The following is a 16,982-nucleotide window of genomic DNA, read 5'->3' on the forward strand; positions in this document are numbered from 1 at the left end:
TAGATCGCAAGCATGTCACATTACAAGACCTCGTCTCGTCGCCGACTTTTAAAAATCGTGTACAACTCTCAAATTTGTCTGCGACGAACGAATCGGGGAAAAATCGGGCTGAAATCGTGTAGTCTGAACCAGCCATTAGCAAAAGCAGCAGCACAATTGTGCGAATTCCCTACTAGACCAAACGAGACTCATAATGGTAGGTAAAACAATACTTTATTAAAGCATGCAATTGTGATGTAGAAAAAAAGAATGGCGAAAGGCTTGTATGGCGGTGCTCATTTGTTTACCCATGGGCCATTGCAACCCGATTGCTACCTGCTGCAGTACTTTGATTGGCTGAATTGTTGAGACTCAATCAATAGAAGGTCGCGGGGAGGCGGAGCACTGTTCGTTTGTATAGTAACAATATTTGGCCAAAACATTACTAGAAACGAAATAGTTCATCAATACAGGCAAAGGAAAATAAATAAATATTTTCTTGCCTGTATTGATGATGATGTGTGTGTGTGTGTGTGTTTGGGATGATGGAGGCCACCATATAGCCATTAGTGTGTTAGCTCATTGGATTAGAGAATAGCTCATTGGATTTGTATTCACACACACACAAACACACACACACACACACACACACACACACACACACACACACACACACACACACACACACACACACACACACACACACACACACACACACACACACACACACACACACACACACACACAAACACACACAATGCTTGCAGCATAAGCATCTACACACAGGCTTTAAGATTAAATAGAGTGGTTTCTTTAACTGCCAGTATATCTCCAATTTAAGGGGAGGGAGGGTGATTGAAGGAACGCCGTGGACTGGCAGAAACGGCCGTGCCCAAGGAAATTGTGGTACACTTAACCCTCCTGCTCTGACTGACTTCCAGCAGACCTGGCCAGGGTCAGGCCAATCACAATCCTTTATCCAGTTTGAGGCGGGATTAATACAATGGCTGTACAGAGGAGCGCCCTATGGGATCGCAGCTGAGGCATTGTCATAAACAACCAAGATGGCTGCCACTGGTGTGACCCGCGCTCAATTTCTATGCTTGGTTGTTGGTCTGTCCAATTTTGTCCAGAGGCATGTGGGTCTGCGCCCGTTGGACATCCCAGTGTACTGTAAGGTTCCGGAAGAATGAGAATTTCCAAATTGGTCTGGCGATGTCAGGAGGATAATTGGATGTTGCAGACACACTCGCCTCAGGACAAGTGTGTCAATTTTTAATGATAAAAATGTTGCACAAGCTAGCAGACAAAGCGTTTTATATTGTCTGGTGCTGTTGGTAACAAAACACCACATTTAAATGCACATACACACAGACATATATGCTTTCACAGACACAAACGTCAAGCACTCAAACATATTCCCTTCTCTCACTTCCACAAAGTTAATACAATTACCAAGTCACCTTTTAAAAGCATACTCAATGAATATAGAAATAATGCACACAACAAACTTCGGGAATCATCAATTAGTCATGAAGTAGACAATGCTGTTATCTACTGGATGTTTAGTATCAGCTCGTTGCTCGCTGCCTCCAAGTCTAATAATCCCACATAAATGTCAAAAGTAAATGGCTTGTCTTTCCTAAAATTAGGTGCACATGTTTTCCATTTGCACACATACATGCACGCACACACACACACCCACACTTTGACACTGCCCATGGTGTCAACAATGAGAGAGCCAAACTGAAGCAGTGGAGTGCAAAAGAGCAGCGAGGCCTTGAGGCAGAAAGAGCTGCAGCGTCCGGAGGCAATGGCCTCAGGAAACTCCTCATTCTTTAACATAGTGCCCTTTTTAACGGCGCCATTCCAACCCGGTCTCACGAAAATACGTGACACTGTCACGTTATTTAATCTATTGAAACGTGATCAGGGACACGTATTTTCAGATTTTTCGTGTCAAAAAGCACAAATTTCAAACCCATGTATTTCAATTGGGAGTATTTGTCGTGTCATAAGCACGACTTCCAAACTAAGGTTCTGTCCGGGAGCGTTCTCCCTAATGTCCCTTAAGGACATGTTCCGTACAGAACATTTATTGTTAAAAATTGTCTGTGATAACTAACAATATGACAGCTTTTGGACACCCGTTTCTACTTAAACTTGTCTGTGAACAATATGACAGCTTTAGGCCACCCGTTTCTACTTTCACCTTTGATTCTGAGAAATTGTGACAATTCACGGATATATTAAATGCAGGTGCACTGCTCAGGCAAACCGCGAAGGAAAAAAGGGTAGCTGCTTCATCTGTTCTTTTTAGAATTGTATGTCTTGATGTTTTGTGGTTGAATCTGAGTCAATCGGATTCAAAGATCCGAATCCTTACATTCACCCATGAGTCACGAGTCCGTGGTCTCAATTAACCCGAATCTTTCGGTTCTGGCTGCTACGGACGACATTATTAAAACAATGCACGAATGTCATCAAACTGTAGGTCTATAACAACATTAACACATCCGTTTTTCATCTGCATAGTAACTTAGATTAAGCATACGGACCCGGAGCTGCCAGCTGCGTGGTTGAATAAGAACTTCCTGTAGACAGAGCTGTACACAGATCCAGATCCATAGACTGAGCGAATTCATGGGTCGGATTCGTATCCGGTTGAGTGAAAGACTAACTCAAAGGATTCAGATGAAATGGGTCTGACTCGTATCCGGCTGGGTGAAAGACTAACTCAAAGGACTCAGTTGAAATGGGTCGGACTCGTATCCGGTTGAGTGAAAGACCAACTCAAATTACTCATATTGAATGGGTCGGACTCATATCCTGTTGAGTGAAAGACCGACTCAACGGACTCATACTAAATGGGTCGGGCTCGTACTGAATGTAAATCGTTAAACTCTTTTGTTACAAAGGCATTATTTTACGAGAGATTGTATTCTAAAATGAAAGTAGCTTATTAAAAATAAAGTTGTTTGCTGACTATGTGAACTCTCAGAATATTTCTGTGTTTGACGAGCTTCGAAGAGAAAAAAAATTAATCCATACGTTTTTTTCCTAATTCAGATAGCAGTCACGTTGGCGACATCTCCGATGTTTGCAATGCATCCTTTTTAATATTCAAATATGTTCCATAATGTTCGGCCTGCGCTGAGAAAGTCCTTCTAGAGCAGGTGACGTCAAGAGTTAATTGGAGACGGACGCTGTAGGCTATCCATAATGACGTCAATGGTTTTGGTTTAACTCAGCTGTCAACGAGCTGATATTGAATATAATTCCAATATCAAATATTTGATATATTTGATATTGGAAAAGAATATTATAAGGAAATTCACTTTGTAGCATGCAGGGTATAGTTTTCAATGCTGCATATTTGGTCCTCTGCTGCTGTGGTCCTTATCCTTATCACCATCAATAACAATAAAAATAATAATAGGCCTAATATCAACAAAAATGACTGATCATGACTAAAAGTGGGAAAGGTTTATTTTGAAATAGAACTTAAAAAAAAACATACACACAACAAACAAAAGCAAAACGTGCAAATCAGTTAAAACAATAATAAAAACAATGTATGGTATAAAAAAGTGCAAAATATGCAAAACACATAGGCCTACAAGTAAATAGCCTTAAAACTCTTATTTCCCCTGGATATCCTCAAAACTGCATTACAGTGGTTTGCTGTGAGCGTGCGCATTAGGCACTAGGGAGTGGGCTGCTGGGCTCATTCAGCGACAAAATTTCAACTGATTCAGATTCAATGGACACAAAAGATTAAGATCTTTTTAGTGATTCACTCAAAGGACTATGAATCTTCTAAGTGAATCGAAATTGCCATCAAGAATGGAAGTCCGCGTCGATGCCTCGCAAGTCCAGTGTCGCGAGCGGACGTGACATCTAGAAATCATACCGTATAATAATGGGTTATCATTAATATTGATGTGTAGGGGTTGATTATAACTCGTGAATAATATTGTTTATACCACAGTCTGGGGGAATACTCGTATTCTGATTGGCTGCAGGGTGTGTATTATCTCCTGATATAGGCCTACAGACACCTGCTAAGTAGTTCCAGTCAGTGTTTAGATTCTCTGCCGATATTTCCCACCACTATCCTCGGGCCGGGCTTTGATCGAGCGTTTTTATTTTAATTTTATCATTGGTTTATTAACCTAATCTGAGGATAAATCTATGCCATAAACAGAAATATTATAGGCCTAGGTCTTTATTACACGGGTCTTCTCAATGCCGTGGAACGCTCCGTTCACTTGCATGGGTCCGGTGACTTGTCAACCCCTCTGCTGATCAACACTACGAATGCTGGTAACGAATAAATTGTAAAAAAAAAAGACACAGCATGTGAAGTTATTTTTTCGTTTTGGCAGTAGCCGTGTAATAAGCGGGCTAATGTATAGAACGTCGCCGGTCAATATCGAAAATAAGACCCTTCAGGGCGAAGCAAGACATCTTCGCTGCGCGTCGGTGTACTGTTCGCCCTGGTGGGGCTTATTTTCCCGATAATGACCGGCGTTCTATGCATTATCCCTTACATATATATTTAGCAGAGTAGACTAAATGTGAACAAAGTTACATATGTATTAAAAAAAATATTGGGTTGAAATCGCGCTCGGGCTCATAATTACAGTTAATCTGTCGGGGCGGGCCGGGCTCGGACAGAACGTGCACGGGCTCGGGCTTAGTTTTCTTTATTAATCGAATGGGAAATGCAATAGGCCTATTTTAGGACCGAATCACCGTTAAACTTGTTTCTAATAACATTTCTAGCGAGAAATATACTTTTTACTTGCATAATCTTTAGTCAGTGATTACGTCTGATCTTTAGTTTTATAGTTATTAGGAAGATCTTATCGGCTCGCTCGCATGTTTCAACGACGTCAGGTTGCTAGGGACGCTGCTTTCGCTAAACTAGCAGCTCACGTGTTTCCTGCGTTGGTGTTATTAAACCGTTACTTTATGTAGCCTAACTTTTAATGATATCATCTTGTTAGAAACACGTATAGCTGAGAGCCAACCCAGTCGCCAAAAGCATACGTTGACAGTGTACGTTTTCGTGAACACTGGATTACGTCGCATTTCAACATAAAATAGCGTGTTATACACACACACACACACACACACACACACACACACACACACACACACACACACACACACACACACACACACACACACACACACACACACACACACACACACACACACACACACACACAATGCATTTCGCTGCTAAAACAACAACAACAGATATTCCCTCAATTATTATTACTTTCAAAACGTTGGCCCCCGCACCGAAACTTGGCCCGGTGGGACCCCGAGGGCCCTTCCTGCCCGAAACTTGGCCCAGTCGGACCCCGAGTGCAGGAAGGGGGGGCCTGGACTTTCATAATCTTCGCTCGGTGAATGTGAAGGATGTTTGGTCGGATGGTTATGACGAATAATCATAATGTGAATCGGAATATTCTATCAATGTCTTGATATCATCTTTCGTCTCAACACTTCTGCTGCAGCCGCTTAAAGTCTCACTCCGAGAACCTTAAAATATGAATCAATCCATTAGAAGTATGAAAATATCTTCCCGGAGGCGTAACGGGGCAAACAAGGTGTCCTTTGACATCTACGTTTCGAGGCGATTGCAACAGTGCCACACATCATATTTGAATATGTTTCGGGGTATTAATTAGCTGTCGATTTTGGAGGCCTTTATCAATAATGACCAGCTATAGATTTGCTATAAAGACCTATAATATTTCTGTTTATGGCATAGATTTATCCTCAGATTAGGCTAATAAACCAATGATAAAATAAAAATAAAAACGCTCGAACAAAGGCCCGGCCCGAGGATAGTGGTGGGAAATATCGGCCCGACCCGGCGCAGGTCGGGTCGGGCTCGGGCTCGGGCAGAGAATCTAAACACTGACTGGAACTACTTAGCATGTGTCTGTAGGCCTATATCAGGAGATAATACACACCCTGCAGCCAATCAGAATACGAGTATTTCCCCAGACTGTGGTATAAACTATATTATTATAATAATCAACCCCTACACATCAATATTAATGATAACCCATTATTATACGGTATGATTTCTAGATGTCACGTCCGTTCGCGACACTGGACTTGCGAGGCATCGACGCGGACTTCCATTCACATAGCCAAAAACAAGACAATAGATCTATGGCTAGATCAAAACATCAAGACATACAATTCTAAAAAGAACAGATGAAGCAGCTACCCTTTTTTCCTTTGCGGTTTGCCTGAGCAGCGCACCTGCATTTAATATCCGTGAATTGTCACAATTTCTCAGAATCAAAGGTGAAAGTAGAAACGGGTGGCCTAAAGCTGTCATATTGTTCACAGACAAGTTTAAGTAGAAACGGGTGGCCAAAAGCTGTCATATTGTTAGTTATCACAGACAATTTTTAACAATAAATGTTCTGTACGGAGCTCCTTAAGGGACATTAGGGAGAACGCTCCCGGACAGAACCTTAGTTTGGAAGTCGTGCTTATGACACGACAAATACTCCCAATTGAAATACATGGGTTTGAAATTTGTGCTTTTTGACACGAAATTTTTGAAAATACGTGTCCCTGATCACGTTTCAATAGATTAAATAACGTGACAGTGTCACGTATTTTCGTGAGACCGGGTTGGCCATTCAGCTCATCTCTTGGTGCGCTAGCTCCCATTGGTCCCACTATTTTTGTCAAATAATGATGCATGTGCAGTGGAAATGGGAAGAGTCTGGGGGAGATAACCAATACGTTGTCTGTAAATCGTCTATTCCAAACCTTTCAGAAGAGCTGAATGTCAAGATGTGACAATACATTTTAGTGATTAGACTGGAATATTCACAACAAGTCGATATGAGGCGTTTAATTTCAAAGGGAACTCATGGCCTTGCAGTTTTATGCTTTTAGCACATCAATATTTGATGTGCCCGTACCTTATCTAAACTCACAGACGCACACTTGCAGACAGACACATAAAAACAAACACACAGACAGACAAACGCACACACATTCACATAGCACATGCACACGTTCACATAGTAATAGCCAGATTCACAAAAACACGCTGTTCAATATAGTATGTGCATATCTGAATTGCAAAATCGAATTTTCAGATTATATAATTTCTAACACATCTGACCCCTGTGTGAGAGTCTGGTTTTGTGTGTTTGCATGTGTGATTGCGTGTGTATGTGTGTGAGAGAAACAAAAATGTTGGAAATGTTGCCAATTAAAAAAAAAAATTCTTACATGCTTAATGTAATTTGCATGTACACTGGGTATGCATGTGTTCCGCGCATAGCAATGGTGTGTCTCTGAGGTGGTCAGCTCTCCACAAGCCTGCTCCTGCACTTATATATGCAATATAATTGATGGATGAAGGATGAACGGATAGATGGATGATGATGGATGGATGGATGATGAACAGATGGATGGATGATGAATGGATGGATGGATGGATGATGGAAGCCGAGAGTAGAGTGTAAAGTCTCCTCTCCTACTCACTCTTCCAACAGACTACTAGAAAGATCAATATGAGTTAAGGATACAGGATACAGCCAGTATTATTTAAATCCCATTTTAAATAAGTCGACTTAAAATCCATGAGCATTCACATGACAGGTGAGGTCAACGTGCACACATGAGATGTACAATATGTCGGCAACGTGTCATGGGCTGGCCATGTTCGTGATCATGCAAGGTATCCAAAGCAGAAGATGCCAGAGCAGACATCTATGGCATATAGGCTGAGGGAGGCTTACCCAAACACAATGTCCATTCATTCCCTATGAGCTGCTCAGTTAACATTCCCCCCGAGCCAGAAGAATGAGAACATGTGCAGAAAAACCACAACAAAGACAAGGAGAATAAATAGGACAATTTGAAACACATTTATCCGAAACGTTTAATGGAAATGGTTGGATATCCCTCTGAGTTTCCAGGTCCAGTGAGAATGCCTGGGAACAAGGTCACATGGAATTAAGATTTATTTAGGAAATAATAGATAAAGAACAAATATATATAATGGAACCTTAACTCAACATCATTCCATTTCCATCCTTCCAGGAGTCCCCCCTAGCATCAGAGAAACAGCGGTAGACTGCTAAAGGAGGAGTGCTGGGTGTGGAGGCATTGAAGCTGGACTTCAGATGCTATGTGAAGAATAGTGCCTGGTGTCACTCATGGAGGAGATAGCCTATATCTGCTGAGATTAGGACTGTTATATATGGCTCATTAGATCTCCCTGTTGGACATTATATACTTCTTGTGAATCAATGAGTCACTTGATACTGATTCCAGTACACTAATGTATACTCAACAAACACACTGCTTTAAGCTTAGCATTTCCAATGGAGTCCTTTAACATAACAGATAAGAACTAAACAGAGCCAGGCTCAGCTGCAACAGAGGAAAGCTTTTTACAGGTACATTTTCTTATTTTATATTATGCTACAGATTATTTTATCATCTTTTATTATAAAGCTGCAATCATAGCAAATGTAGTCATGGAAATTGTTCAACAAATACTTTGGGCATCTCACAATATAACTAATTAATAACTATGAATAGAATATAAATATAACGGATTTCTTGATAAAAAGCGAGGAGCTTTATTTATGACTGCAATACAAAGTTGTGTAACCAGGGTGAAACAACATATTTTAGTTTTGATGAAATATCACCAAATTCTGATTAATAAGAAACAAATATATGTTTAAGCTATGTTCAAGGTACCTTTTGTAACCTGTTCCAACCCCTATGTCAATGTGTTTTCAATACCTGTACTGTCGCTTTAAGAAAAGTTTGTGTCTTAGTGACGTATAGGCAGCGCCAAGCTCAGAATTATGGCAAGCCGAATTGTCATTTATTAACTAAGTTTGACTATCCGGAATTTACATTGCAGATATCTGCAATTCAGTTTCGCCTAGTCAAAACTAACATTTCGGATATCCGCAACTACATTCCTCCTATCCGCAATTGTCATTTCAGATATCCACAAAGACATTCCTCCTAGGCGAAATTACGTCATTTTCGCCATTCATGTCTATGGGGTTTCTCATTGCGGATATCTACAATTCAGTTGCGGATATCCACTTTGTGAATTACGGATATCTGCAACTGAATTGTAGATATCTGTAATTCCAGTTTGAGATATCTACAATTTGATTCTGACTAGTCATAATTCCAGTTCAAGATATCTTTAATTCACCTCAATTCAAGATATCTACATGTCCCTTTTCAGATATCTTAAATTAAGTTTTGACTAGGCGAAATGAAGTTGTTGATATCTCTAACTGGAGTTACGACTAGTCAAAATGACGTTGTAGATATCTCTAACTGGAGTTACGACTAGTCAAAATGACGTTGTAGATATCTATTATCAAGTTATAGATATCTTGAAAGGAATTTTGATTAGAGTTATCTACAATTGTAGATATCTTTAACTTTCATTCTGCCTAGGCGAAACTGAATTATAGATATCTTGAATTCGAGTTTTGACTAGGCGAAATGACGTTTCAGATATCTGTAATGACGTTTCAGATATCTGTAATGATGTTTCAGATATCTGTAATGACAAATTATAGGACCGTTTACTTTAAGCGGGAGCGGAGCAGCTCCTCGTTCAATCATCATTCACACAATTCACTGATTACATCGCTCCATATTTTCTCGTGATCTTTTCGATCACAGCCAACGCCATGACTGCTCCTTTCTTATTCCATTCGGAAATGAACCCACTTCTTCTGTGATTATGGCGGCAAGGGGAAATTACGTATTTCTGGATATCTAAAACGTAATGCCCAACACTCAAATGACGTTTGAGATATCTTTAACTTTCATTCTGCCTAGGCGAAACTGAATTACAGATATCTGCAATTGTCATTTAAGATGTGTGACGAGTTGAATGTCGTTTTCGGTGAAGTCATTGCAGATATCTGTAATTCAGTTTCGCCTAGTCAAAACTGAATTACAGATATCTCTAACTATCGTTTCGACTAGTCAAAACTACGTCACAGATATCTCTAACTGTCGTTTCGACTAGTCACAACTACGTAACAGATATCTTGAATGAAGTTGTTGATATCTACAATGTAAATTCCGGATAGTCAAACTTAGTCAAACTTAGTTAATAAATGTCAATTCGGCTTGCCATACAGAATGCCGTTGGCTATCTGAGTGGAGGTATGTTGATGTATTTGTCGTCACATTCTGAGCATATAAATCGTTTTGTATATAATGTAAATGTTATATATGAACATGCTACAGCACTGTTATAACAGCTAACGCTTTGAAAATGTACCTTTTGAGAGTTTATTGTAGATATGTGCATCAGAGTTTCCGTTTGTTTGGTTGCTAGGCGGGAATGTGGTCCTGGCTATGACGGTTTACATGACGATGACATGATTTTCTTTGGCTCATCCAGGTATGAATGTTTTATCTGTTTTGTGTATATTATCTATGCGGGTTATGAAATCGCATTCATTATGCTATTTTGTTTATTGTTATGTTATTATATATTGTGAGAAAGCCGTTGGCTATCTGAGTGGAGGCGGGAATGTGGTCCTGGCTATGACGGTTTACATGACGATGACATGATTTCTTTGGCTCATCCAGATCCAGATACAAATAAATGAGAAACCCTCCACTGTTGTCCAGCCATCCTTCCACCCTTCCAACGCATTCGCCAGAACACAACGCAGATCGACACCCGTTACATTGGTGCCGTGACCTTTCAAGGATTGGTTTAAAGGACGACATCACCTCGTTCGCCGAGGAAGCTGCTGCCACTGGCCTTTTGTGGTATTGAGGTATACCCATGGAGAGTGCTCAGTGATTTATATTATTTTGAATGGACGATTTATTTTATTTTTTTATTTTTATATAGGCCTATCCACGTGTGTCAATGCTGAATGAAGTAGTTGTTTGCACATTGTGGACTTTTTGTTTCATCTCAGTGAACTGATTGAGTGCTAAAAAAAAAAGAAAAAGAAAAAAAAGGCAGTTTGAGCACGTTTGGCAATTGTAAAGTGAAGTACTGATTTAATGTTGTATATATGTTTGCCAGTTGATATGCTTTTCTAATACTGTCGTTTCGTGCTCTCGATTTATCCATTGTGATTTCGTTGGAATTATTATTATTATTATTCATTTTTCCATTGTGTTGATAAAGTGGCATTTAATATGGCAGAGGGCAGAACATACTTACTGGGCAGTGGGGGTGATGATGCTGAGCGCGTTCCTTTTGAGTGCCAGTTTGGTGTGGGGAGGGGATTTTTGAATCAGCCCTCAGAAACCAGAACACCAGGGCCTGGAGTCACGGCGTTGGGCACCCCCCAGTTGACCTCGACTCGGTATGTGGACCGTGCCATGCCAAGCCATTTCAATCAGAACCCAGACTTGGGTGCGCTCATTACACAGTTAGCTGAAAAGCTGGGTGAGTCCATCACAGCTCACCTACAGGCTGATAGGGGCACAAACAGCACGAGTGCTCCTCTGCCAACAGAGACAACACTGCCTAATGTCAGTGTTGTGCTGCAATCGGCCGCAAAGGAGCCCCCCTTATTCAGGGGCGATGGCTCAGATAAATTTACAGTTCACGAGTGGGAAGATCTCATGACCCTGTATTTAAAGAGACGTGCCATCCCAGTTCACGAGCAATCACAAGAGATTCTGGCAAAGCTTATGGGCAAAGCAGGAGATGTGGTCAGAGTAAAGCTGCGTAACACATCTATCAATCACGCTACAAATCCACATGTGATTTTTGATACTCTGAAACAACATTTCAGTGAACTGTCATATTCAAGCATGCCCCTGTCAGATTTCTATAACACACTGCCCACACCAGGTGAAGATGCTATGGAGTATTGGGTTAGGCTAAATAAAACAGTGGATGTAGCGGACGAGTGCTTGAAAAGGCAGGGTCGTAGCATTGATGACCCGGGCCATGAGGTCAGCATGATGTTTATCAAACACTGCCCGGAACAGTCTCTCCACAGTGTTTTCAAGTTCAAGTCTGCTGGCAAATGGTCGGCCTGTGAAATTCAAGATAGGCTCGATGAGCACATGCAGGATAAGAAATCAAGAACTGCAGCTGCAAGGCCACTAAGGCCAAGTGTTGTGGAGCACAGAGCTCATTCGTGCCATGTAGCTATGCTTGAAGAGGCACCTCTCTTGAACACTGCTGCTCCACCAAGACAGCCTTCAGCCCCTTCGACCACTGCTGGTGTCGACAATGACTGCATGAAGGGTTTGGTAAACCTGTTGGACCGGCTGGTCACAATGCATACCCAAGTGCCTGCCAACCCTGGCACCCAAGCTGCCATGCCACGCTCTTTCCAGAGAGTGTGCAAGGTTTGTGGGGCTCCTAATCATTCCACATTGTCCCACTGCAAGCAGGACAACCTATGTTTACAGTGCTTGTGTCCCGGTCACTGGAAGAGGGACTGTCCTCAACGAACAAACCAGCACCGCTTTCAGCACAATGGCCGTGCTGGTGACCACAATCAGCAGCCTGACCAGCGCCGCTCTCAGCCTGATGATAGCGCTGGTGGCCAGCCTCAGCAGTTAAACTACTAAACCCACACCTGGAAGGGGCCGGTGTGGGTAACGTAAATGGAATCCCTTCTGAAACCTGTGACCTAGCTCAGTTATATGAAGAGAGCTGTGCCAAAGCACCTAAAGGTACAAGAATAGCCATTCAAGCTACCCAGAGAATCAAAGCTTTCGGAGAGCTGTTCTATGCTCCAGTCCTCGTCAACCACAGTGTGCAGCTTAGAGGCATGTGGGACTCTGGCTCTATGGTATGTAGCATCAGTGAGGAAGCAGTAGAGAAGCTCAGATGCACTGATGTTTTGCCAGAGAAGCAGTACCCCGAAGAGAACATTGTCTTGATTGGCTGTGGTGGTTTGCGAACGCAGCCTGAGGGCTTTTATGATTTGGAGATGCAGCTGTATGGCGTTCCATGTATTGTATCCACTTTGGTTGTGTCTGGCCAACAAGATGACCTCATATTGGGCTCGAATATCATCAAATATGTCACTCATGTCCTGAAGGGTGGTGGCGAGTACTGGGATCTTGCATCTGTTCATGACCATCAATCTGACCCCGAGATCGGTCACTTCTTGTCCATGTTCACAAATGTCGAGCGCTGGAAGGGGAGCGCAGTCCCAGAAAAGATAGGAACTGTCAATCTCACCCAGGCAGTGACCCTCCTACCCAGGCATGAGCACTTGGTTTGGGGCAGACTCCCTGCCAAGTCGCCTATGTCACCTGGCAGCACTGTTGTTGTGGAGCAGACCAACTCAAAAGCCATGCCACGAGGTGTTCTAGTAGGTCGTCTTGTCACACCTCTCTGGGGTGATAGATGGGTGCCAATGACAGTTGTGAACCCATCTGACAAGGCGATCACGCTGAAGAGGAATTGCAAGTTGGCTGATGTGTTCCCGTGCTTAGCAGTCGAGGATCTTGATGTTTTCCAGGGCTCACAAGCAGCTTCGGAGAAGAAGCAACCCGACACCGAGAAACGACAGTATGATGCTTCTTCCAGTGCTAGTCTTTCATCCCAGGCCGGCAAAAGTCTGTCAGAGTTGGGTCTGAGCGACGTCGATGTAGCCTCATGTCAGGTTAGCGAAGCTTGTAGGTCCCAGCTCAAGCAAACATCTTTTCCAAGCACTCTCTTGACTGCGGTGAGGTCAAGGGTTACACACCGCATCCGTCTCACGGACGATCGCCCGTTTCGCCTACCATACAGGAGAGTCCCTCCAGCCCACTATCAGAAGTTGAGGCAGGCTCTCACTGATATGGAGGAAAAGGGAATCATCAGAAAGTCCACAAGCGAATATGCATCTCCTTTGGTGATGGTGTGGAAAAAGGATGGTGGGTTGCGGATTTGCAATGACTTCAGATGGTTGAATGTCAGAACCATAAAGGACGCACATCCCCTGCCTCACCAGTCAGACTGTCTCGCTGCCCTTGGTGGCAACTGCTTCTTTAGCACGATGGACCTCACCTCTGGCTTCTTCAACATTCCAATGCATGAAGAAGACAAGAAGTACACGGCTTTCACGACTCCTCTCGGGCTGCATGAATACAACCGCATGCCACAAGGTCTGTGTAATAGCCCTGCTTCCTTCATGAGGGTGATGACTGGGATCTTTGGGGACATGAACTTCACAAAGCTTCTGTGTTATCTCGATGACCTTCTTGTCTTTGCCCCAACGGAGGAAGATGCTCTGTCGAGACTCGAAGCAGTGTTTCAGAGGTTGCGGGAGAACAACCTGAAAAAAAAAAAAGTGCCTCCTAAAAAGTGCCACCTTCTGCAGAAGCAAGTCAGATTCCTTGGCCATATCATCAACGGTGGGGGTGTGTCCGTCGATCCTGCCAAGGTGGAAGTAATCAACAGAATGCAGGTTCAAGACCTCATGGACGCAGATGGGTGCACGCCTTCTGTTCGGAGACTCAGATCATTCCTCGGCATGGTGTTCTACTATCAACACTTTATCCCCAACCTGTCTTCCACTGCAAAGCCCTTGTTTGCACTTACAGCTGGTCAGAAGAGGCGAGGGAAGTCAGCTAAGGATAGAAAGTCCCAATCTGCCTACCGTAAGCTTTCTGCTGCGGATTGGACAGAGGAATGTGCAAGCGCTTTTTAGCACATGAAGGCCAGGCTGTTGGACTGCGTAATGCTGGCTCATCCGGACTTCGATGAGCCATTTATCTTGTCAACAGATGCGTCTTTGGATGGACTTGGTGCGGTGCTCTCCCCGAGGAGAATCCAAGGCCAGACCGATTGCTTTTGCAAGCAAGACCCTCAGTGCGTCACAGCGGAAATATCCAGCTCACAGGCTGGAGTTCATGGCCCTGAAGTGGAGTGTGTGTGAAAAGTTCAGCCACTGGCTGAAGGGTCATAGCTTCACCATTTGGACTGATAATAATCCGCTTACTTACCTTCTAACGAAGCCGAAGCTCGACGCATGTGAGATCCGCTGGGTGTCTAAGCTGGCGTCGTACACCTTTGATCTCAAGCACCTGCCTGGGAAGAAGAATGTGGTGGCAGATGCCTTGAGTCGCGATCCCTTTGCGAAAACCATTGGCCGGAGGCTGCTTAGGGAGCCCTATTCCACTCTGACTCAGGAGGCCGATGAGGTGGAAGAGGATTCTGTGCAGGATGTTTTCAGGCTCAGCTGCCAGTCTCAAACCCTCGGACTGGAAAACCATCTACTACCCAGGACGGGGTATGACACAGCCGAGATCAGAGCTCTTTGTCAGGCTCACTGTGCCTGGAATGACACAGCAGAGTCCAGGGCACTCTACTTAACGCAAAGAGTCCAGCAACTTTCAAGTGGTCAGGATGCGCTGCCCATGTTCTCTGCCCAGGAGCAACAGCAGTCTCAAGAGCAAGATCCAGTCATCTCCAAGGTGTTGCCCTTTGTTTCCACCAGGAGACGACCGTCTAGGCGAGAAAGGCATGGTGCTGACGCAAAGGTCCTCAGATTGTTGAAGCAATGGGACAGGCTAGAAGTCCATGATGGAGTTCTGTATCGGGTCTCAAGAGATCGTGTTTCCAAACAGCGACGATCCCAATATGTGTTGCCTCAGAGTCTAAAGGACAAAGCATTGTCCGGCATCCATGATCTGGCAGGTCATCAGGGCCAGGATCGTACTCTTTCGCTTGCAAGACAGCGTTTCTATTGGCCTGATATGGAAAAGGATGTGAGGGCACATGTAAAAATGATGTCAGAGATGTGTGTTTGGGAAGTCACCGGAACCAGTTGCTCGTGCTCCTCTGGAAAGCATCAAGAGTTCAGCTCCAATGGAGTTAGTGTGCATGGATTTCTGGACTGCCAAAGACAGCAAGCAGCGGTCTGTTGATGTTTTGGTAGTCACCGACCACTACACCAAACTGGCTCATGCCTTCCCTTGTGCCAATCAAACAGCGAAGCAAGTCGCAAGGAAGCTTTGGGATAATGTGTTCTGTGTTTATGGTTTCCCGGCGAGGATACCTTCCGACCAGGGCACCAATTTCGAGAGCAACCTGATTGCAGAGCTCCTCCGATTGGCTGGTGTTGCAAAATCCCACACGACTGCTTACCATCCGATGGGCAATGGGGGAACCGAGCGATTCAACCGTACCTTGGGCAACATGCTCCGCGCCCTTCCCCTAAAGGAAAAACAGCAATGGCCACAACAAGTCCAGACCCTCACGTTCGCATACAACGCCACCGTCCATGAGACGACGGGTTACGCACCATTTTTCCTCATGTTTGGGCGTGTCCCTAGACTGCCGGTGGACGTCATGTTCAGGCGGGTTCTGGACGACCCTGAAGTTGTTGACTACGACACATATGCAAAGTCCCTGCTTTCTTGCTTGAAAAGTGCTATGGAGATCGCTCAGAAACATACTTCCTCTGAGCAGCAGCACCAGACCCGGCAATACAACAAACGAGCAAAGGGCACTTTCCTGTCAGTGGGAGATCGTGTGTTGGTATCAAATAAAGGGGAACGAGGAAAGAGAAAGTTAGCCGACAAATGGGAGGATGGAGTGTACACAGTGGTTGGGGTGAATCCCAGTATCAACGTCTACAAAATACAGGATGCAGTGGGACACATGAGAGTTGTGCACAGGAATCTCTTACTGGAAGTGAACTTCTTGCCTCTCCCTGGATTGGACCAAGCGGAGTCTGCTGATGCAACTGATCAGTCGTGGGGCGAAGAGGATTCTGATGAGGAAGATTGCGTCGCTGATGGTGATGAAATGGCTTCAGTGTCTGGAGAATTGACTCAGGGTGAAATTGCAGAGGACGTGTCAGATTCCAGAGATGAAGAGGAGCTCTCAATCTCATCACTTGACGACTCACCTGAGTCTGAGTTGGCTGTAAGAGAAGAGCATGCTCAGCCTAGTCCAGCGCTCAGTCCGGCTGCTGTTATGGATGACTGTCCACCCATCTCAGTCGCTCCGCACAGAGCCA

Source organism: Gadus chalcogrammus, chromosome 3 (genome assembly GCF_026213295.1).
Source record: "Gadus chalcogrammus isolate NIFS_2021 chromosome 3, NIFS_Gcha_1.0, whole genome shotgun sequence".
NCBI lineage: Eukaryota > Metazoa > Chordata > Actinopteri > Gadiformes > Gadidae > Gadus > Gadus chalcogrammus.